At 43.2% G+C, this 22,835-nt stretch overlaps 1 long non-coding RNA gene and 1 pseudogene across 2 annotated transcripts in view; both read left to right on the plus strand.

Moving 5' to 3' along the window:
* The window catches only part of LOC106740212 (uncharacterized), a 275,315-nt gene extending 268,180 nt beyond the window's left edge, over positions 1–7,135 (plus strand). For both annotated transcript variants that reach the window (XR_009462707.1, XR_009462710.1), the window contains 2 exons: positions 4,430–4,505; positions 6,959–7,135. This is a non-coding gene — a long non-coding RNA (uncharacterized LOC106740212). The remainder of the gene's footprint in view (positions 1–4,429; positions 4,506–6,958) is intronic.
* Positions 7,136–20,295: 13,160 nt separating this feature from the next.
* Positions 20,296–22,565, plus strand: LOC106738270 (histone H4-like; annotated as a pseudogene).
* Positions 22,566–22,835: the final 270 nt, after the last annotated feature.

The following is a 22,835-nucleotide window of genomic DNA, read 5'->3' on the forward strand; positions in this document are numbered from 1 at the left end:
TTATGTTGTACCATAGAGACAGGGGAGCTGGAAAGGATTAATTATAGCATTTTACATATGCAATGACATCTCTGTCTGCTGTAAAAAAAACTGAATGCATTTATAGTTGGAGCTCTTCTTTTCTTACTTCAATTTTAGTGTGTGTGTGTGTGTGTGAGTATGAACATGCGCTGCAACCCTAGAGGAAAGAGAGCCCCTTTTTGGGGAGAACAAGGCTGACTAATCTCAAAGATCTGACTCCACTGAAATACCTGAGCAATTTTTTTTTCCACTACAATCCCTGTAAGGAAAAAGGAGGCTTCCTATCATTATCTTCCTCCTTTCTTTGTTTTGCCCTAAAGATACTACTGTGAATTTCAGCATCTTATTATAATCACAAATCCTGAGAAAAAACAGGAAGTGTGTGTGTGTGTGTGTGTGTGTGTGTGTGTGTGTGGCTGTGGGGAGAGGAATATGTTCTGTGGTTTCCTTGTTTGTTTTTTTACATTATAAGGCAGTTTACTAAAAGCTTTCCTTTTCAAAGAGTAGTCCTATACTTTAAAGCAAAGATGTCAAACTTGCCTTTCGCCCTGGACCAGATCCAAACTGTAGGGCTCCTGGTGGGCTGGATTAGGATCCAGTGGTAGGAGGCAAGGTGGCAGGAGTGTTGGCAGGGCAAACAGCACTGTATCAGCATAGCCATCCTCAGTGGGGCCCTGCTCCCCCATTCACCCTGCTCCTAAATTTCTGGAGCAGAGGGCCAGAGGAAAATGTTGTTTAATTACAGGTATCAGTACCAAGCCAACTTCCTGCTGTGTTCTACTGTGTCTCACTCACCAACCAAATGATGGCATGTTCCATTTTCAGGGCCTGGCTTTACCTATGCCATCTTTTGTGATAGTTGGGGGGTGGTTAAAAAATGTTGCTATATGGAGCATAATTTGAAGGCAAGAAAGTTGTCCAAGTGATGAAAACCAAATATATCCTGTAAAATCTTCATTATTGGAGATAATATGGAAAGGGGGTAGTTAAATACATACATACATACCCTGAGGAAACATGATTAATGCACATGGACATGCATTTATGATGACAATATTGAAGCCATATTTTGGCATACAATGTTGCTAATAAAACAGAATTATTGAATTCCCTTTCAACTCTAGCTTCACGTTAGTTACCATTAAGATCACTAAATACCAGTGATGTATTGAGGGGGGGTGGGAGGAGCCATGCCCCTGAGTGCTGGCCTGTTGGGGGGGCACCGGCCGGGATACTTGGTCCCCTTGCAGCACTTCCAATTCATTGCTGGTGTTTCAGGGCCTGGCGACAGTTTCCATCCCCCAGTTGGCGATCGGCTGCAGATGGGGGGGGTGCAAATATAAGCATTGGTCCCTGGGCATTGGAAACCCATGGTACGCCACTGCTAAACACCACTTCTGTGATTCAGAAAATTAAAGGGTGGGAAACTTTCACCTTTTTAATGAATACAAGAGTAAAACTGAGAGACATTTTTCTAAAGATTTGCTGTCATTTTCTTTCAAAAGTTACTTATGGTGAAGGTGAGTCCTTAATGATCACTGGGCACGTCTATGAGACTCTAACAGTACAGTAGCATGATATTTCTGCGCAGTAGGGCGTCACAGCACAAACAGTGCTAATACCCTACTGCACAGTATTATTAGGCTATTGTGTAGTAGCATCCCTTTGAAAGGTGTACACCAGCACTATTGCACAGTACCTGTGGTTGCTGCACATTTATTTAGCATGTGATTATAGAAGTACTAAATTAAATGTGCAATAACCACTGTGCATGAAATGAATATGTAGAAGCACCCACTATCATATAAGGTGTAGCTGGCCAAACTTCATCAGAATGTTAGCACTTTCACCTTTTTTCCCATTTCCCTTAGTTAAATTCACGCTTTTTGTATGTGTAACTTTTGGTGGAATCTGAATGAAGTGTTAAGGCTGAAAAACAATTTCCATTAACCTAACTCCACAGTAACAAAACCTTCCATACACAGGAGCTTTCTTAAATTTATTTATGTATAGTATCAATACGTTGAGATTTTTTTCATGCCTGATGCCTCCATTGACCTTCAGTTTTGCCTCTGATTTTAAGAATAAAATTTGCAATATAAGCCAGTGGCATATGAAATGCAGTACTTGCCATTCATGTCTGTCAGCTGTGTTTGTCTGTATATGGATTAATATAAATATCTAGCTAGAACTTTGCTTTTCCTTGATTTATAACAAAGTGAAAGATTCAGAAGTTGCATTCAAATAAGTGGCCCTTTATTAGGTGCTTTTCAATGTTATTCTTCACAGACTTAAAGTATTTTCACAGTCCATTACATCTTATCTTTTGTTTTTAAATTAATATATTTCAGAAACCCACTAAACTCAATCAAGTCAGAAGTTATGGAAGAGGGTAATGGGGTTTTTTTGTTAAAGGACAAGGCTCTGCATAATCATTAAATGATCATCTGCTGCTTTTAAAAATTAAGTCAGAGGAGAGATAATTTGGGATTAAGAAATCCAGGTTCCATTCAGATACACATGGTTTTAAAGGAGAGTTTTTAAGGTTAAGTATACATGTCTGTGTAATGTGATTACAATTTCCTTTTAAAGTTTAAAGGTATAGTTAGAGCTATACAGGTTTCTCTCTTTTTAACATGTAGCTTTCATTAACACAAGTTGGATTTATTAATTCCCACACTAAGAGGAGCCAATATCCCATTCTGTTGAATTTACAGAACATATTTCAAAAGTAGCTAGTGGTATTGTCTCATATTTTAGGGCCCAAATTTAGTTGCAAGATGGAATTCTGAAAATCCAGTCCTTTGGATGCTTCATCTTTTGGGTACCCAGTCTGAAGTAGCTGACGTTATTAGTTAAGTTTATGTAACTCATATTGGTATCTAGTGGAGAATTAGTACAATTTTGGAAAAATTGGCAATTTTTTTCAATGGCTTTAAGTTCACTGGTTGGAATACAATGTACATAAATAAGTAATACTTTGATCAAAGTCTGCATGGGAAGCTGACTTTGAGTTTTCAAGATTCAAAGCATGAGGCAGAAGAATTTTCAAGATTCTAAAATAATTCCTATGCTCAGCTGTGATGAAAATGTTCATGAATCAATGATCCTCCACTCTTCCATAAACCAACTTGGTTTGGATAAAAGAAAACATCACTTTTTAATGTTGACCTTCTTTTTTCCATCTACGTTAAATTAAAAAAAAACAAAACAACCTTGACCACCTCTCCTTCATTATAAAATATGTTTTTATTAGTGAAAATAATCTTTTAAAAATGTTTCTCTCAGTTCCTTTAATATTAGCTAAACTGTTAAACTGACAGTCAAGGTCAATATTTTTGTCACTTCAGTCTGCATCGTATAGATTTGTATACTGGAAATTGAAAAGATTTTTTTTTCTAAAACAGGGTATAATAAAACTCTTAATGAGATAAGCAAGGTTAAGCTACTATTTCTAGGGTTTTCAACCTCTGTGCATCACAATGTACCTGAAAACCTTCCAATCAATTCTATAATTCAGGTCATATTTTGGAATCAAAGAAAGATCACTGCCATGTAGCTACATTATATAAATAAAATGCTCGTGCATTACAGTGGAGGATCTGGATCTGTAGCTTCTAATGTTCCTGTTTAATGAATAAAAAGACTCTTTTTGTTTCCTTTGTTCTCAAAATGGCATTTCTCAAAAACATGAAAGTGAATTACTTTCCTTCTGCCCCACCTAGACATTTGAAGCTCAAATTTTATTTGTACTAGTTTTAAATCTGTAAATATTCAGTAGAGATTAATTTTCTGATAACACTACATTTTTAACACTGCTTTGAAATAATGTGTTGTTCTTTGCTTAACAGCTTTGGAAAAAAAATAATTAACTTGTTTATTCTTCATATTCTACCAATATCCCATTGTAATTGGGCATTAAATAATGCACTTATAAACTTACTAGACTTGTGTGTCTATCCTTGCAATTGGGGACATCTTGTTATTGGTGCTAAAAGTTTAAACAATCCCATTTTTCTATTTTTAAAATTTTATTCTGGAAATTAATTTTAAACTATGTCGTAAGTAATTGGAATATTTATAACTTCTCACTGGAAAGATGTATCCCCAGGGCAAATATGTGTGAGGAGGTGGGAGGAAAAGATGAGAAGATTAATATAAAGACTTTCCAATCTGCTAAAAATGAATGAGTTCATGTTCTCTTTTAATTCCTTTCCATTCTGTACCTGTCGCAAAAATATTCAGAGCCATGCTAGTGTGGGCTTATACTTTACATATTTTTGTGAAATGTTAAATGGCATATTCAGGAGCTGTCATTCAGGAGCTTAATGAAGAGTTATAATGACTAGATCAGGAGCTGGGTATTCAGGAGAGTGTTTGAGGAGCTCTCATTGGATGTCTTCTCCAGCAGGTAGAACAGAGGATTGGGAAACAAGTCCTGTACTCTGACCATTTTCTGTCACTGGCCTCCTCCGTAACCTCAGGTACTTATTAATCTTGATAACTCAGTTTTCTCATCTGTAAAATAGGAGTAATATTAACTTGACAGATATGTAAGGAGGATTAGTTCAGGAATGTTAATTCTACTTTCTTTAGTACCTTGCAATACTGAATTCAAACACATGGTAATATAAGCAATGAATTTGAAGGGCTATTACTTCATGGTAAAGGAGGAAGAATGTGATAGGGGCTTTCTTATTAAGAAGCTCTGTCTGCTTGCTTGGCAGCATGTACAAGAAGGAGTATAATTCCTCAAATTATAGCTTAAATAATATTGTGTATAATCCTTCATATGAGGAACAAATGCCTTTTCCTTTCCTTTCCCTCACTCTCCTTGTAACTTGGCCTGACTATTGTGCCTATGTATAAATGTGACTTTCACACTGAAAGGAGTGGATTCAGGTGACTGAGGTTGTTGCTGGTACATTGTGTTGTCTACCATAGTGGCCAGAGCTGGGAAGTAGAAATATAATATTATTGACTTAAAATGTTAATTTTTGTTGTTATGTGTGTGTATGTTTTGTCTATAAGGGACTTGTCACCAGATGGCACTGTTGTACAGACTTCTAAGAGCTTTGCTTTAGCGTACAAGCAAGTGTTTAGTCTTTGAAGATGTGCTGAATTGTTTTTAGTATTGCTGTACAGTAGCCGTCTGAGAGAAGCTGTGGTAGATAGAGTTGTGTCTGTTTAATTCCCAATAGTTGGAGCAAAATCTTGGAATAGAATAGTTTTCCAAGAACCACTGAGGCCAGGCCGAGATGCCCTGCAGAAAGCATAACCTATATATTTGCCATTTGTGCTTACCTGTGTTTTCAGACTTGTTTATATGGGTAAAAAAAGCAATTTTCATCTAGATCAGTAGCTACCAACCTCGGGGCATGACCCAAATCAGGGTCACGGGGGGTGGGGGGACCTGCTCCTTGCTCCACCCCTCCCACCTGTGGGGCTTTTCCAGCGCACGGTCCATATGGCTCTTGTTGCCTCTTTGCCCCGCAATCCCAGCCTGGCCCAGGCTCTGCTGGCACCGCTGGGCATGAGTGAGCCGGCGGCGGGGTGGGGGTGGGGGTCACAACCTGGATTTAGGGTTGCAGCAAAAAAAGGTTGGGAGCCACTGATCTAGAATATAGCACTGCCCATCCAACCTGGAGGTTATCAAAAGTGCCAGTGCTTGGTAGTTGGCTGACATTGGCTAAATAAGGGGTAACAATAAGCAGCTCAAAGGATTTAACTGGATCAAGACCATGTTTTCCTGGGCACTGTAAAAAACATATGATTAGATAATCCTTGTTTAAGTGAGGCTCCAATCTATAGGTACATGTAGATGATGCACTGCTAATTACAGGCCTTGCTGTAGTTCCTTAGTTATGGAAAATTACATTAGGATGATTTAGAGAGTTACCATGTGTGAGGCAGTTGGAACAGTAAAAGAAATGAAGGGGGATGCATTGGCTTAGGTATTTCACGGTCTCCGTGGGTATCATTTACAGAGGCGAAGACCCAGATCCTCTGCTGCACCCGAAGGATGCACACAGCAGGTCAGGGAAGGGTCTGAGTCTTCATGTTACCTTTGCTCTCCTCCAGTACAGAGCAAGACCAAAACTAATCTGGACACACCTTCTTTTACATAGCCACAGCCCTTCTACCAGCCATTTCAATAAGGAACAGTTATTCCTTCTTCATATCCCAGTTGGTCTATTATTCTCTAATAAGATGGTTTGGTTTTAGTGGCTCAAGGGGAATAAAAAATTGTTACACCACAAGAAATTCAGAACCATTTGAAATTATTTTTCTCCCATCTAGGGTTAAAACTAGATAAGCAGGATATGTATTTTTAGTTGCTAATGGTTACATTTGAACATCAGATCAAAATTTATCTTGGATGAATTATGCTTAGCAGCATCAGCTAATACATTTCTTTAATACAAATAGTTGCTCTTTTGTCTATGCTGCTACATCTGCTAAATCTTCTCAAGGGTTAGCTCAATGATGCTGACAAACTGACCATTCCCATGGTTAAGAAATAAAATGTAATTTAAGAGGAAAGAGAGTCACCAGATAAACAGTTTTTAAAGCAGCATCTTATTAAACAAACCACTGATAAATCTGAATCTTCAAACACATAAATAAGGATTCAGAATTAACTTCTGCCCTAATTAGTCTATAGAAAATACTTAAAAATAATAATAATAATAAAAAAAAATTAGCATGAAAGTGTATCTGACTGAAATGCTTGAATTTCTTAAACACACAGACTCTTAACACTGACCATATCCTACTCCGAGTAAAGTCAGTGGTGGCCCAGATTCACCATTTTAAAACGGGATAACTCCATTCTAGTAGAACAAAAAGTCATCTTTCCAATATTGACTTCACTGGTCTCCATCCGGTTACACAAAAGGAAGTGCTGGCTCAATAATGGATCATCTTTTGATTTCAGGAGAAGAAACAGGTTTGGGTCCAGGACGGTGGTTGTCAATTTGAAGAATTGCTGCTTTTCAGATAAATTTAAATTATGCAATATTTTGCTGAAACTGTATTCAGTTGCTACATAGCCTTTGTATGTTCTCTTCATTTCATGCAATTTGCCGAAATACACATATGCAAGTAGAAATGTCCCTGCCTTTTATAATTAAATTGCTTTCCTGCACCGTTCAGCTGGAGAAATTCTCCTGCTTATTTTGGTTACGAGAGCTTACTTTGGTATCTCCCTCTTGTTGAATGCAAGCTGAAAAAGTACAGATTTACCCTGGTGTTTGTGACATCACACCACTGAGGTAAAATGGTTACAGAGTAAATAGGCCTTCTTTCCTGTTCAAGCCTACATGGTCCACCTGGTTATTGTGGTTAAGGCATGCCCACTTCTTTAGACAGTCAGGGCATGTCTATACACCTCTGTACAGTGATGTTGCTACAGCTACTGTGCTGTGCGTATGGTGCATGGTTAGATTTTGCTGCTACGTTGCCGCAGTAGCACACAATACCGAGGGAGTGAACTGCTACAGTGATGTAGCTGGTGATCATGTGTAGATCCTGATTGCTATGTTGTCATAATGCGCCGTACAGTGAGGTAGCACATCACCATGGGGCAATGTGTAGATGTGCTCTCAGTGTCTAAAATGTGTAAACAACATAAAGAGCTTGGAGCAAGGGTCAGAACCCAGGACCTTCTCTCTCTGAGGGCAGTGGCCACCTCACTGGATCATAAAGTAGGTGGTGGCCTCTTCAGTGTTGTCTTTCTGGCATTACATATTTTTCCCTCTTGACTGCCAGATGGGCTAGCTTCAGCAGGGCCTGCCTACGCCATGGCCTAGTGCTTAACACAGTCTCCTGGCACGTCAGAGTTGCGGGTTCATGCCCCCATGACTGCAGGTGGCTTAGAACCTCTATATCCTGTTTCCTGGGCAAGTGCCATAACAAATTGACGGTTGGCCTAAAGGATAGGTAGTTATTCCTCTTCTTCCCCTATTGTGCAAAGTTGATTAGGAAGTAAAATCTGTATAAGTGGTACTTAAGTGTCTGGAGTTTGGGGTTAGGTACAGATGGTCCAAAAGAACAAGGCTGAATTGATTCAGTCTTTGCAGTTTATTCTAAGATGAACAGATTAAATTGAAAAAGAAGTGAACAGACATTTATCTTTTATTCAGGAAATGCAGCTACATGCCTGCAGTGGCTCAGACCAGAAGCCAGGGGGCGGGGCCCAGGGAAGGGGGGCTAGAGCACAACTCTCTGGCTGTGTGCTCACTTCTTCTTTCTGCTGCCCCCAAGGTCTCTGGGATTTGTGGGCGGGGGGGGAGGAGGGAGGTGGGGGTGATGACTGCCTTCCCCTCAGGCAAACCCCAGCTGGGGGCTGGGGCCAAGAAGGGGTGGTAAGCACCCCTTCCCCACTCAAATTTACTGCTGGTTGCAACCATAGACTGCAAATCCCAGAGGTACCTGGAAGCAGAAAGAGGAAGTGATGAGCAGCAGACTCTGCAGGGTTTCATAGTTTCATAGTAGCTAGGGTCAGGAGGAACCTGAACAGATCATCTAGCCTGACCCCCTGCCACAGGCAGGAATGAATGCTGGGTTCACAAGACCCCAGACAGGTGATCATCCAACCTGCTCTTGAATTTATCCAAGGTAGGGGCGAGGACCAATTCCCTGGGAAGCTGGTTCCAGATTTTGGCCACCCTAACTGTAAAATATTGCCTTCTGATCTCTAACCTAAACCTATTCTCCATCAGGTTATTACCATTGTTCCTCATCACCCCAGGTGGTGCTGGGGAGAAAGGGGCTCTACCTATTTGCTGTTGATCTCCCCTGATGAGCTTGTAGGCAGCCACCAGGTCCCCCCTCAGCCTCCTTTTGCTGAGGCTGAACAGGTTCAGGTCCCTCAGTCTCTCTTCATAGGGTCTGTCCTGCTGCCCTCTCACCAAGCGGGTGGCCCTCCTCTGAACCCTCTCCAGGCTGGTCACATCCCTTTTAAAGTGCAGCGCCCAGTACTGGACGCAGTACTCCAACTGGGGCCTGACCAAAGTTGCATAGAGGGGGAGTATCACCTCTCTGGACCAGCTTAAGAAGCACCTTTGGATGCATGACAAGGTATGGTTGGCCTTGCTGGCTGCAGTCTGGCATTTTTGACTAATGTTCATCTTGGCGTCAATAATGACTCCAAGATCCCTTTCCGCCTCTGTGCTTTCAAGAAGGGAACTCCCCAGCCTGTATGTATGCTGGGGATTCCTTCTCCCAAGGTGCAGCACCCTGCATTTGTCTATGTTGAACCCCATCCTATTCTGGTCTGCCCTCTTTTGTAGTCTGTCTAAATCTAGTTGCAGCCTCTCTCTCCCTTCAAGTGTGTCCACCTCGCCCTACATCTTAGTGTCATCAGCAAACTTGGACAGCGTGCTTTCCATCCCCTCGTCCAAGTTGCTGATGAAGATGTTAAATAGTGCGGGCCCGAGGACTGAGCCCTGAGGTACCCCACTGCTCACATCTCACCAGGTTGAGTACAACCCATCCACCACTACTCTCTGGGTACACCCCATCAGCTAATTTTTTACCCATCCAACTGTGCAGGCATCAATGCCACAGTCGCTTAATTTATTGATGAGGATGGGGTGAGAGACAGTATCAAAGGTCTTCTTAAAGTCTAGAAAGACTACGTCCACGGTGACACCATCATCCAAGGATTTAGTTACTTGGTCATAAAAGGCAATCAGGTTGGTCTCGCAGGACCTGCCTTTGATGAACCCATGCTGATTGCCCCTGAGCATGACCTCCCCTGCAGGCCCCCCACAGATGTGCTCCTTGTTAATTCTCTCCAAGATCTTCCCGAGCACTGAGTTGAGGCTTACAGGCCTATGGTTACTTGGGTTCTCCTTCCTCCCCTTCTTGAAAATTGGGACCACATTAGCCAGTTTCCAATCCCCCGGCACCTGGCCAGATGACCATGAATGCTCATACAGCTGGGCCAAGGGCTCCACAATGACCCCTGCCAGCTCCCTCAACACCCTTGGGTGGTGGGCATCTGGCCCTGAAGATTTAAAAATGTCTAGCCCTTCCAGAAGATCCCTAACTACATCTGCACTGACTGAAGGCTTGATAGAGCTATCCCCAAGATTGTCCCTACTTTTGGTAGGCGGGATATCCCGGTCCCTGTTCAAGAAAATAGAGGCAAAGAAACTGGGTTGCTCATCACTTCCTCTTTTTGCTTCCAGGTGCCTCTGGCTTGCCCCCCTACCCCACTAGTCAGCCACCCCTCACTACTCCAGCTAGGGATCATAGGTGTGGGGCCTGCCCTCTTCTTTGGAGCAGCCAGTACAGTCCAACCCAGCCCAGGGCTTGAAAGCATGCTGCAATGCTGAGGGACTGTGATTTAACTTGAACCAGGAAGAGGTCTGGGACAGAAGTTTCATGAACCAGTTTGACCCAAATCAGTTAAATCTGATACTACATTCAACCAGGTTTATCTTAAAGCCAGTCTCAGCCTTTTTGAAACTGGTTTATGTGCACTAAGCTTGTGTTCAGTTACAGGTTTAAACCAGTTTCTGATCACTTAAACTGGTTTATGTGCAACTTCTGTCCCTAGCCTTGTAGCAGAAAGCCCCCTTTTCCTCCTGCCTGCATTTGTTCTCCCCTCTTTGGATATGTTTCTCTTTCTCTACCTTTTCTTCCTTCTTCTCTCTTTCACTTTAAGATAAGGAATTGTGTTTTAAAATTTGTATGTGTGCATTTTGTATCTCCCCTTGTAGTTTGGTATTTTTATCTATTTGTATGCCATGGCATTTGTAGCTTATATTTTATACTTTTCAACTTTCAACTGAATATGTTTAGTTTCATAAGTAAATTATACATTGTAACAATGTTAACAAGGGCAGGAATCAAACTGCCCTTCCCTGTATTAGGCTGGCCTCTGAAAGAGTGAGTGAATCAGTGATTGAATGTGTAACATAGTAGCAGGCAGCAATTATCACCTGGAAGCTGCAGATCAACCAACAGAAGAACTCATAGAAGACAATGTAACAACCGGGAAATCTCTAAACGTCACTGATCAAGGGCTAGAAGCCCTGGCCTGAGTTAATCAACGCCAGAGACCAACTTTTGGGCTGAATATCTCCAGATCGACCACTCCCAGAGCCCTATTCTAAATTCATCAACTGACTCCCAAACCTGCACGTACATGTGGACGACCCCTGGGGCTGACAGGTGCTGTGCAGTAGCCACTGGGGGGGGGGGGGGGAGTCCCACAAGGGTCAATGACCCCTGGATTGGGCAAACCTGAAAACTGGGGAGTCACCAAAGTCTGCCAGGGACAGATAAAAGGCAGTGAAAAGTGACCCTCAGGGGCGCCCTCTTGATCTCCAACTCGACCAGTCCTGTCGAGCCAGAAGGACCAGCCGGCGACCCCCTTCTGGAGGATAACACCACACTGAAAGAAGCCTCGACTGGCCATCGATGGCAGACTCCAGCGCTTGTAGGATAGGTATACCTGACTCTGTAGCCTGCTACTGTGTGTGTGTGTGTGTGTGTGTATGTGTGTGCATGTGTGGGTGTGTGGGGACCAGCCCCAAGGTTTATGATTACAGTGTTTCAATCTGCCTAATAAACTAGAATTTTAAGGATCCCGAGTTGAACGTTTGTAGCCAACAGCCTAGGGATCTAAGTGCTACTTGGACATATAACTGCTAGAAAACAGTCTGACTGTTCCTAGTTTCTTTTAGTATGTGTTCCCTTGGTTCTTCTCCTCCCTTGACTTCCTGCTTCTCTAACCTATTGATACATTACTTTTATCCTTCTATTTTTTCTGTTCCATCTGCCCAGCTACATCAGTGGTGCCCAAACTTTCTGTCCTGAATGGTAGATAAATGGTATGGGATGGGTCTGTGGGCTAGATATGATGCATGCTGGATTAGGCCTTGGTCCTGAACACCATATCATGGCCATGGTCCCAGTTCCACACATGCTAGATCAGGCCCTGCTGGCCCTGGCCCCAGTCCCAACTCTGTGCATATCAGATCTGTCACAACCCAAAGTTGTGATTTTGTGTTTTGTGTGTGCTTTGGCACTGCTAAATTATTTTCCTGCTAAATTGCAGCTTCTTTGCACGGTGGAGTTTTCTGCTGCAGAGGAGAACCCTGGTGCAAAGGAGAATTCCCTCCAATTTGTAGCTTTCTTTGCAGGGTGCATTTCTTTTTGCATCTGAGAAATGCTCATTGCAAAGAGTTCCTGCTATTTGTATTAGAATTCGAGCCACATTATTGGCTAGTTCTAAATTATGCTCACGTGGCAGCTAGTGATTGGCTTGCTAGCTGTATAAAGAGCTCGGGTGTTTTTTTGCCCAAGTCGGAGTTCGAGAGAGAGAGAGAAAAACCTTCGCCTTGCGTGAAGATCTCTAAGCGCTGTAGATCCTTACGGACCCAATGCATTTCTTAAAAGGCAACAGGGGTCTGATCAGCCTCTGGCCTCTCTCCGTCGCCGATTGATTCCTAGACATATCCCTCCCTGCGTGCAAAAGAGACGGATCCACGGAGCTTCGACAACTCCGTAGGGGATCGAGCTTATCGTAATCCTCAAACAAGGATTTAAGTGGAGCTGTGCCTGGAAAACTGTCCAGCCTACACCACGACCATCTTTGGTGTAAGTAAACAATCTTGAATCAATCACTAAGCATCCGTGACTAATTCTAGCTTGCCCTCGGTTTTCTCCGACCCCGCGTGCCCGGGCTGCTGGCCACAGCCCGCGTGCACAAAACGGGCCACGGATCGCTCCCGGCCCGCACAGGATCAGGATGACCCAGCCCCGGCCCTGGACCCCTCTCCAGACCTCTACCTCAAGCATACCATATTAGGCCTCCCTGCCCTGGACCCTACCACATGGCATCCCAGGCACAGGACCATGTCATTTAGATTACAAGCCTTGGTGGTGAGGGAGAAGGGGTAGCACTAATTACCACTGCTTTCTCCCCTTCATCACTCCCTGCCCCTCTCCCCCCCACCCTCCCAGCCAGATTCCTAGACCCTTAGGGAACCCCATGGCCTGGCTCACATGGCTTCATGGCCAGATCTGGCCAGTGACCTGGGGTTAGAGCACCCTTGAGCTATGATCTTCTGTGCCAACTAATCTTCATCCTCTCTCTTATTTCCCTTTTGCTTGGTTTTTGTCACTCTTGCTTTCAAAGGCATCTACCTCATTGTGATCGATAGGGGACTATATATATTACCACTGTATATGGGAGTTTTTACATCATTTCTGGGACTGCCAAATTCTAGTGTCAGCCTTTCAGAAGTACTGTGAAAACTAGATGGGTTCAAGAAGAACTGTAAGGATATGAGATCTGGAAAAACTGCCTTAGAGTGTGGCATTAAGTGAACCCTGTCTTGGTAACTTAAAGGAGGGAAGATTTAGAGTTTGGCTGGTCACTATTTGTAAGAATTTACAAAAGGAAAATTATTTCTGGTATTAGTGGTTCTTTAATCTAACAAGCAAAATGGGATCCAATGGATGGACACTGAAATAAGATATGTTGAGAGTGGGAATAAAGCACAACATTTTTAAAAGTATTAACTGTTGTAACAGAGTACTAGTGGGTGTGTTAGATTCTCCATTACCTGATGTCTGTACATCAAGACTAGCTGTATTTATAAAAGGATGTGCTCTGGCATCCAGATAAAGAGTTACTCCTGAGAAGTTCCTTACCATGTGTCATAAAATACTAGTGATAGAAGTGTGGATTATACATGAGTGATTCTCAGCCAGGGTGATGTGGAACCCTGTAGAGCATGTGGGAAAGAAAGTTCTCTCTCTAAGAGTCAGGAGCAGAAAAAAGAAAGGCAAGACATGAGAAGATATGGTGCAAGTGTATAAAACAAGATGTGAAAACTGGTGACATTTCTGAAGAGGTAGCAGTGGAAAAAACATTTATAGAATCAGGAGTTAAAAAGCTGAACCCTCCTAGTAAGAGGCAGGCTTGGAAGAAGCTGATGCTCTTGCTTAGTCAGAAAGTAAGGGTTTGTTGGGAACGTACTGGATCAGAATTCATTGTGTGATTTAGGCAAAAGGTTAATAATGTCAGTCTTTGGTCTTAATATCTATAAATGTCTTCCTTAATAGACTGCTAATCTATTGGGGTTATCATAGCCCTCCAATTTCTCTAGTTTCCATTGCTGTTGACAACATTGCAATTGTCTGTTCTCCAAGTCTTGGGGCAGGCCAGGTGGTGATCTTTTTTCTCCCCTACACATCCAGGTTATGGTTAAAGCTTGCTCAGCAATATATCAGATATCCAGACCTTTCTCCTGCTCACAAAAGCACGTGCTATACATGTGTATCTACTTTGGTCAGTCTGTGAGGTGCAAATCTTTCTTGCCTTCTACTTGACTTCAGACTAACATGGGTAACTACATCTCCCTTTTTCTGTCCTGTCAGAAAACTAGCTGTCTCTACTTTGCTCCTCTCCAGTCTTGATTTATTGCAAACTGTCTGGTCTTCTCAGTATCTCCTTTGAACTAGACACAAACAATTGGAACATGGGTTGCTTCTTATTCTGTGTAGTTTCTCTCTGTGAATCCATCTTCTACTTCACACACCAAATTTAAATGTCATTGTCTCCAAAGTCTTACATTCCAGCCAACATCTCAAGTTTATTTCTTACTGCTTTGTCTCCCACCTCTTTTGATTTGCTGGTGCTGGCTGCTACAATGCATGGTTATATACTTTTCTCAAAGCCTGTCTCCTGATGTTTCAGCTACTCTTCCATGCTTAAGATGAGGATGGCCTCCCATTACTAACCTGTTTCTCTTGATTGAAACCTCTCCTGAAGAATGGGCCATTCCATGTTGCTCACAAGAAATGAGGGAATGATATCCCAATTCAGTATTATCCCTTCTGTGGGTTTTCCATTGTAGTTTATGCATCACTTAGATTTTGTCTTCTATAGAAATGAACATTAGTGCCAGCATTTAGCAAACAACAATAACATGCTATTACTGAAGTGATTTTTATTGGACTTTAGTGGAATGCAGCATCAGGCAACGCATCAGGAGGATATAATCTACACTTCTCTCACCTTGGTGATCATTCATGAGGAAGGAGACTCCAGAGGGCAGAGTAGCTGAATGGTTTGGTTAGAAGATTTTTTAATTTGACAGAGTGGCCTTTTAAGCAGCAAACGGCTAGACATGAATTCACTTTTCACTTCATTTATTTCTACAACCACTTGCAATAAAAGTAATGAAACCCTTCTATTATCTTAACAAATAAACACAAACAGGTTAGGGAGCTGAGCATATTAAAACAAAAGCTCTACTGCTGTTTTCTGTGTAGGTGGATCTTAATTCTAATCTTTTATGTAGTTACAAATGAATAATTTCAGGAGGATCACCTGGGTTTACTTTTGGACGTCATCACGTCTTTCCTTGTCTTTTAAAGAAAAAGACCTACTGCATTTCTGCCGCCACCTTCCCCCCCCCCCCCCCCCCCAAAAAAAAAAAAAGACTGAGCTTTTCTTACTCTCATTTGAGTAGACTTTCTTATCAAAGCAATATTTCCATTTTGGAGAATAAAATTTCCCAATAATCACTTGAAAAAGGGAAAGAGACCATTCAAACTAAATATTGAAAATAAGGTAATTAAGAAGATGGCATCGCACTTTCCAGGCAGACAATAAGAAATAAAAACCTTTCCTTTTATTTACTGTATTAAATTAGAAATAATTCAATTATTTTATTTTATATTTACTATAAAATAAAATAATTTTATGATATAAATTATCATTTTATAAAAATTAAGTACATGTCCAGTATATCAATTTACAGTGTATCAATTTACAAGAGCAAAGAATGTGCCCCAGAAAGTTCATGTTGGCCCCAATTCAGCAAACTGTTTAAGCCTATACTTATCTTTCAGCATTGACCTCAGTAGGACTCAAGCATGTCAGTTAACTAAGCTCACAATTAATTAACATATAAGTTTATGTCACTGACAAGCATAAAAGTATCAAAACTTCTTTTGCCTTTGTCACTGCTTACTAGGGCTGTGCGAGTCTTTGGATCCTGCTTCAGATCTGGAGCCGCTTTGGACATTCGGTGTCTGAAGTGGCACACATGAATTGAAGCGCAGGCTCAGCAAAGTTACCCGAAGCGGGTTGGAACGTCTGAAGTGCTTCGGATCTGCTTCGGACCTGCTTCAGACAGCTTGATTGACAATTAGAAAAGGGAGGGGGAGGCCCGTGGCAAGGATGTGAGACACTTCTCCACCATGGCGATGCTGGGGAAGTCCCCCACTCACTCCAAAGCCCCCTTACCCCCAAAGCAGAGGCAAGCCACTCTGGACCAGTGGGGGAAAGGTGGACAGAAAGGGGGCATGTTCCCAAGGTGAGCGACATCACCTAGAGCATTGGGGAGATGCTTGCTCTGGATAGCCAGTCCTTCTCTCTAATTGAGCGGCCAGGGTTCAGGTGGTTCATAGTACTTCTGGCCCCATTTTACAATGTGCCTGCATGCACCACCTTTAGCAGGGCGGTGGTGCCCTCCCTGTATGAGGCATGCAGGGAGTACTTGAGGGACGAGCTGTGCAAGGCAGGGATGCAGGTAGCCTTGCACTTCACTTCAGACATCTGGAGCAGCTGGGGGTGGTGATCATGCCTACCTCTCCCTCACAGGGCACTGGTGTGATCAGTCAGGCCATCGGTGGGCTCTACCACAAGCTGAGGTGCTGGATGAGTCCCACACGGCAAGGGTGATCACGGGGGTCCTGAACTGCATGGTGCAGGGGTGGCTCATTGGGCAGGCCAAGCTCACCCGGGGGTTCATAGTCACCGACAATGGGGCCAATATAGTGAAGGCTGTCCATGATACCAACTTTGTTGGCATCTGCTTTGTGGCACACAGGCTGCACCTAATAGTGAGGGATGCCTTGGAGGGGGACAGGGCTGCCGGTGATGGTGCCACTACCAGTGCTGCTACAAGCCAGCTGATTTCAAATGCAGGAAGGTGGAGGGCTACTTCCACTGCATCATCAAGGGGGGCAAGATGCTGTGGCAGAAACAGGCAGAGCTGAGCATCCTGCAGCACAGAACCATGCAGGATGTGGAGACTCAGTGGAACTCCACATACCTGATGCTCAAAAGGTTGGTGGAGCAACAGAAGGCCATCCATGAGATGGCCTTGCTTGGAGAGATTGGGATCAGTGCCTCCCTGAACAGAGCTGAGTGGGGTACCATCTCCCAGATCTTGCTAGTCCTCAAGCCCTTCCTCGAGGCCACCAAGACCTTTAGCACTGGCGATGCCCTGCTCAGCCAGGTGATCCCCCTACTGAGGGAACTGGAGAACCAAAGGGAGAAGTTCCAGGGGATCGATGTTCCTGGCTGGGGCAGGCTGCTGTCACCAGACATGCAGGCACTGGTGAGGAGGCTGAAGAAGGGCATCAGGAGACGGCTGGATCCCTTGCGGTCCAGTACAGTCCACATGATGGCAGGCATATGTGACCTGAGGGTGAAGGGGAGCATGTGCACTGGTAGCCCCAAAACCCTTGATCACTGGATGCAGGTGCTGGTGAACAAAGTCACTGAGGCTGAAGTGGAGAGGCAAGTGGATGTGGAAGAGGGGGATCCACTTTCCCGTGCCAGCATTTCCAGCACCAGCAGAGGCACCAGCACCGGCCAGTCACCTTCATGTCAGCCACTGCCAGTGTGGGCCATGGGCATGGCTTCAATGCTGGGGTCCAAACACACCAGACCCCAGCCTCGGGCATCAGTGGCTACCTGTCTTGCTGAGGATGTGGAGCCACTGGACTGCGACCCCTTGACCTACTGGGCAAACTGCAGGCACATGTGGCAAGATCTGGCCCTGTTTGCCCGGCAACACCTGTCCTGTCTGCCGACCAGTGTTCCAAGTGAGAGGGTGTTCAGCATTGCTGGGGGTGTTGTGACACCCCATCGTACCTGCTTGGATCCTGCTTTGGTGGAGCAGCTGGTATTCCTAATGGTGAACCTTTCGCTGCTGGGGTTCCCCAAGCTCCACCTGCAGATGGACTGAGTGCCTCCCTCCTCACTCCATCTGCACCAATTTCCTTTTTCAAGTTTTTTAAAAGCTGAGTAATGCCCTGCTCTCAGCTGGAGGGGACACTAACTGCATCACCAGCCAGCAGGGAAAAAACATGTTTCTGCTGAGTTCATTCCCCTGCCAGGACGAACTTGGAGGTATGGGATTGAGGCTATGGGAAAGGAAGAGGCCCCAGGTCCTGGGCATGACCACTAAAACTGCACCCTGCCAAGGTAGGGAGGCTGGGTGGGACTGCTAGCATTGTGGCAGCCCCCTAAATGCCAGGACCAACAATTCCCTGGTGAAAGGCGGGTAGGGGGCACTGTAACCTCCAGCTAATGCACGCACGCACAAAGTCCTAACTAGGGAACGCCCAGACCTGTCACGTCTTTGACAGGCCTGACTCTTGCTGGTTGCAGTGCAGTTGTGAGGCTCCCTGTGAGCTCAGCTTAGCTGTCTGGGATCCCAGCTTTAGGGTTGAAAACCCCTTTGTCAGGCTGAGAAAGCACCTGCAGTTACTTCTGGATGGAAGGAATAGTAAAGAAGCCAGAGGCTGGCCTGGCCCGCAATGCAGGCAAGACAGCCAGTCAGTGAAAATGGAAATGGAGGTGTCAAGGCGGGGAGGGACAGGCTGGGGTGGGGGGTAGGAGGGATGTAGCAGCGCAGGTAAAAGTGCAGAGGTGCCTGGGGTGTCAGATGTCTGCCAGGTCTCCATGTGCCAGAACTCCACTGTGTATAAGGAGTCCATGAGTTTGTGTACCCACCACCGAGGTCCAACACAGCATAACACAACATCTTTACTTCTTGCTGTCAGTTCCTTTATAAAATGACAGGCTCTGTGACAGCTCGGTGTGGGTACCTTTGCTGCTGATGCTACTGGTGTTGAGACAGCTAAGTTATTTTACCTGTTGTCACGAAAAGTGGAGGACTGGCCGTGAGGCTGTAGGGGAGGAGGAGACCTCACTGGGCAACACTGCCATGTTGTGCAGAGGCCCCAGTGCTGGAAGGGCACACCTTAACATGCACACAGTGTCACCCACCCACATCATGAGATTTGCCTGTCAGCAGCTTGGGGTGCAGTTCCCCCCAAACCCCTACACCAATCTTCTTGAAACTTGGCAGGCTTTGTGGCCTCACCAGGGGCTAGCACCCCTGTAGTTTTCAGCCCCCTGTGATATAATACACAGACATGACAGGAGTTTTGCTTTCAAGAATTTGGAGTGAAGTTGCCCCCAAACCCCTGCATCAATCTTCTTGAAGCTTGGCAGTCTTCATGCTCTCGGCAGAGGCTACCACCTCTGCAGGTTGCACCCAAATTGGAGGTAAAATAAAGTTATGATATTTAATCCATCCCCTGGATCTCCGAAATGGCTCTGAAGCTTCAGAGCCGCTTCGGCCAGATCAAAGCGGCAAACCGATCCGGAGCTTCAGATCAGATCGCAGCCATCTGAAGCGGCTGGATCTGAAGCCGGATCGGATCGCTGCCGACTCACACAGGCCTACTGCTTTCCTCTGTTTTGTCTGTTCATTTTAATACAAGATACCGCTAAGTGGTGCTCACCCTGGGCAAAATATTCTCACAATGAAATATCAACATTTTAACATTTAAGGATTTCCCATTTTATTTTAAATTCTTGGAACTTGTTCAGCATTGCATAAATATGATTTTCCCCCAATACTTAGCAATTTTGGGGGTGAGAATGATCTCATTTTATTTTAGCCAATAGCATTTTGTTTTCCTAAGCATTTCTAAAAGATTAATTTTGCCTTCAAAATGTACAAAAATTATGGTATACCAGCTGTGTGACAAAAGTGTTATGGTGCATAATACATAAATAGTTGGAGTATTTTTAATACAAATTTGCAGTGGGGAATAATTCTATCAGTTGCAAATGCTGTTACTCTAGTTCCTAACCTAACATATTTGTGTGGGGCAATTTACACAGCTCATACAAAGGCATCGTGGAATTGGTGTGGCTCCACCCAGGAGCCTTCATCCTTTAGCATGAATTCATCTGCACTGCTTACAGTTAAACCTTACTTTTTTTTCTTTTTTTTTCAGTTTTGTCCTATTATTTCTGGTTTTCTTTCAACTTCAGTTTTCTCTAGCTTTGCCAGAACATTAAGACCTGGGGGTTTTTTGACAGCTTCAAACATGTTGAATAGATTTTCATTCTAGGATTAGGCCCTAAAACTACACATATTTAAGAACATGCTTAAAGGGTTGTAGACTGGTGACTTAGATCTGTTGAAATCAATGGAACTGTTCTCAGAAGAAGAATGCTTTCCAGGCCCTGTAGCATGGTAAAATCTGGCCTTAAATGTACACATCTCTGCAGAGATTGACCAGTGGCTAGATTAGAATCAAACAACTTTTATAAAACAACCTGAAGAAACTAAATAACAGGTCAAGACATCTTAGAGTAACATATACTGCCTGCTAAGCTAGGGACAAAAGTTATACAGTGCATTAATTTGTTACGTAGAACAAAAGTGACAGTGTAAATTGGAAGACCTTTTATATAAAGTGAAATATGGGTTTTGTTCAAAGATATATTATATCTATCCACTGAGAACAGGGAGGCATTTTACTGTATTACATTTTGGTGCAATGTTGATTTTGGCACATCTTGCCATACAGCACTGATTAATATAAAATGAAAGGCTCTCTCAATCTGTAAAAAGAAAAAAAAAAAACTACTAAAATTATTAGTGAATGGCATTTTGAAGATTATAATTTATTTTTGCCCTGAACAAGACATTTAAAACATTTTCAAGGACATCATGTCTTCAGGCTTTAAAATATCAACTAATTATCAAATCAATGCTCATTTGGGGGAAAGTAATGAAGTATGGAAAATAACCACTTCAAATTATATAAATCATTACCACAAAGTATTTAAAGCTGGTAAGTCATTAGCAAAGAGATTTAATATGTGGGTATTAAATGTCTTAAAAGTTTGATAAAAAAAGGCAAATTGCATTTTAATTGTCATAATTTCCTTTAAAATAAGTAACTTGCCCTTTAAGTGTAAAAAGCTTCATATATCATTTGTTTGGGTTTTTTCCTGAAGGAAAAATTCACTCAAATGATTATCAGCACTTTCAAAGTTCAAATAATTTTGCTTTGCTACCAAAACATAGAAGTTAGTTGAAGTGGCAGATAGTAGAAAAATTTGGATCTTGGGACCTGAGTCTGAAAACATGCTTAACTTGAAGCATATAAATAATTATGTTACACATTAGGGAAATGTATATTATATTACATTTCCCTGACTAGCATCTCATATATTAGAAGGATATTTCTTGTTTTACCTAACAAAACTGCCATAGAGTCAGTAGCCTTGTGCATTTCAATAATGTCATTGTCCTTGAAATTTTATATCAATAATTTGTTTTTTATATATTTATGGAGGGGGTAATCCTTAAGGAATTTATTTTCTCCTTCTTTGTCCCAAAGGAATTGACTACAGCTGTAATCTATAAAACACCATGGATTTTAAAAAATATATTTCTTAGATCTAGGATAGAGACCTGGGGACAGCCCATGTTCCTAGAACTGAACAAGATAGAGAAGGCACTGGCCAAAAATGAATACACCCTCCTCCAAAACTGAATGGATGCTGTTGTAAGAGCAGCCTTCCTTTTTTTCTGAATCTTGTCATCCACCAGGTTTTATTCCTCTCCAGCCAGCAGTTGCAGAGAATAATTAGGGCCATGCTTATTTGTGTGTGTGTGTTTCCTAATCAGATCAGGACTTTAAAAGTCTAATCATATTTACAATCAACCCCAGTTAACTTCTTTCACAAACCTCATCTTGCATACACATTAATATAGTATTTCAAAGGTCTTGTTAGGACACATTGAATAGTGCCTCATTTCTAGGGAACACTTTTGTGCACCCTAAATACCCACTGACTTCAGTGGGAGATTTGAGCATGGAGAGAACATGCTATCAAGCCAAATGCATGGTAAAAATATTATCACTTTTAAATGAGGGAGACAAAGTAAGGAGATGCCTGTAAGTAGACTACAGCATAAGGTGATCTCCCTAGCTCCCAAAACAAATGAGTGAAATGAAATTGCATGAGAATCCCATTCCCTGTTGCTAAGCCAATATATTTTTGACCTCAGTTGTATGTATTGTGACTGAAGGTTTTACACAAGAACATAAGGACTGCCATTTATTGGGTCAGGCAAACTGTGTGTCTTTTTCTGTTGGGTCACAACAAAGGGAGCAAGGGGCTGGGGATAGGCAGCACCAAGCGCCACCGCAAAGTGCTCTACAACATCATCCGGGGCATCACCAAACTGGCCATCCGCTGCCTGGCTCAGTATGGTGGCATGAAGCGTATCTCCAGCCTCATTTATGAGGAGACCTGTGGGGCACTGAAGGTCTTACTGGAGAATGTGATCCATGATGCCATCACCTACATGAAGCACACCAAACAGAAAACCATCACCACCATGGACATGGTCTATGTGCTGGAGGACTAAGGCTTCACCCTGTATGGCTTTGGTGGCTAAACTCTGAATCCTAAAACCACTGTGTCACACGGTGGCAGACAGCAGATGCTAAAAGGGAGAGTGAACAGGATATGGCCAGGGTTTTTTTCCACTGTTCCTCACCCACTTGCAGCCTCCAGCATTTAAACCTTTCTTGGGCATGTCTACATGTGCATTAAGGCACATTTTCTAATGTGCATTAAATTTAGTACCTCCAGTGTGATGGTGTACAGCTCCAGGCAGTTCCAGGGGCTGCATGTGGAGTCAGCTGGCAAGGAGCAGAGCCAGACT

The sequence above is a fragment of the Alligator mississippiensis genome, chromosome 5 (genome assembly GCF_030867095.1).
Source record: "Alligator mississippiensis isolate rAllMis1 chromosome 5, rAllMis1, whole genome shotgun sequence".
In the NCBI taxonomy this organism is placed as follows: domain Eukaryota; kingdom Metazoa; phylum Chordata; order Crocodylia; family Alligatoridae; genus Alligator; species Alligator mississippiensis.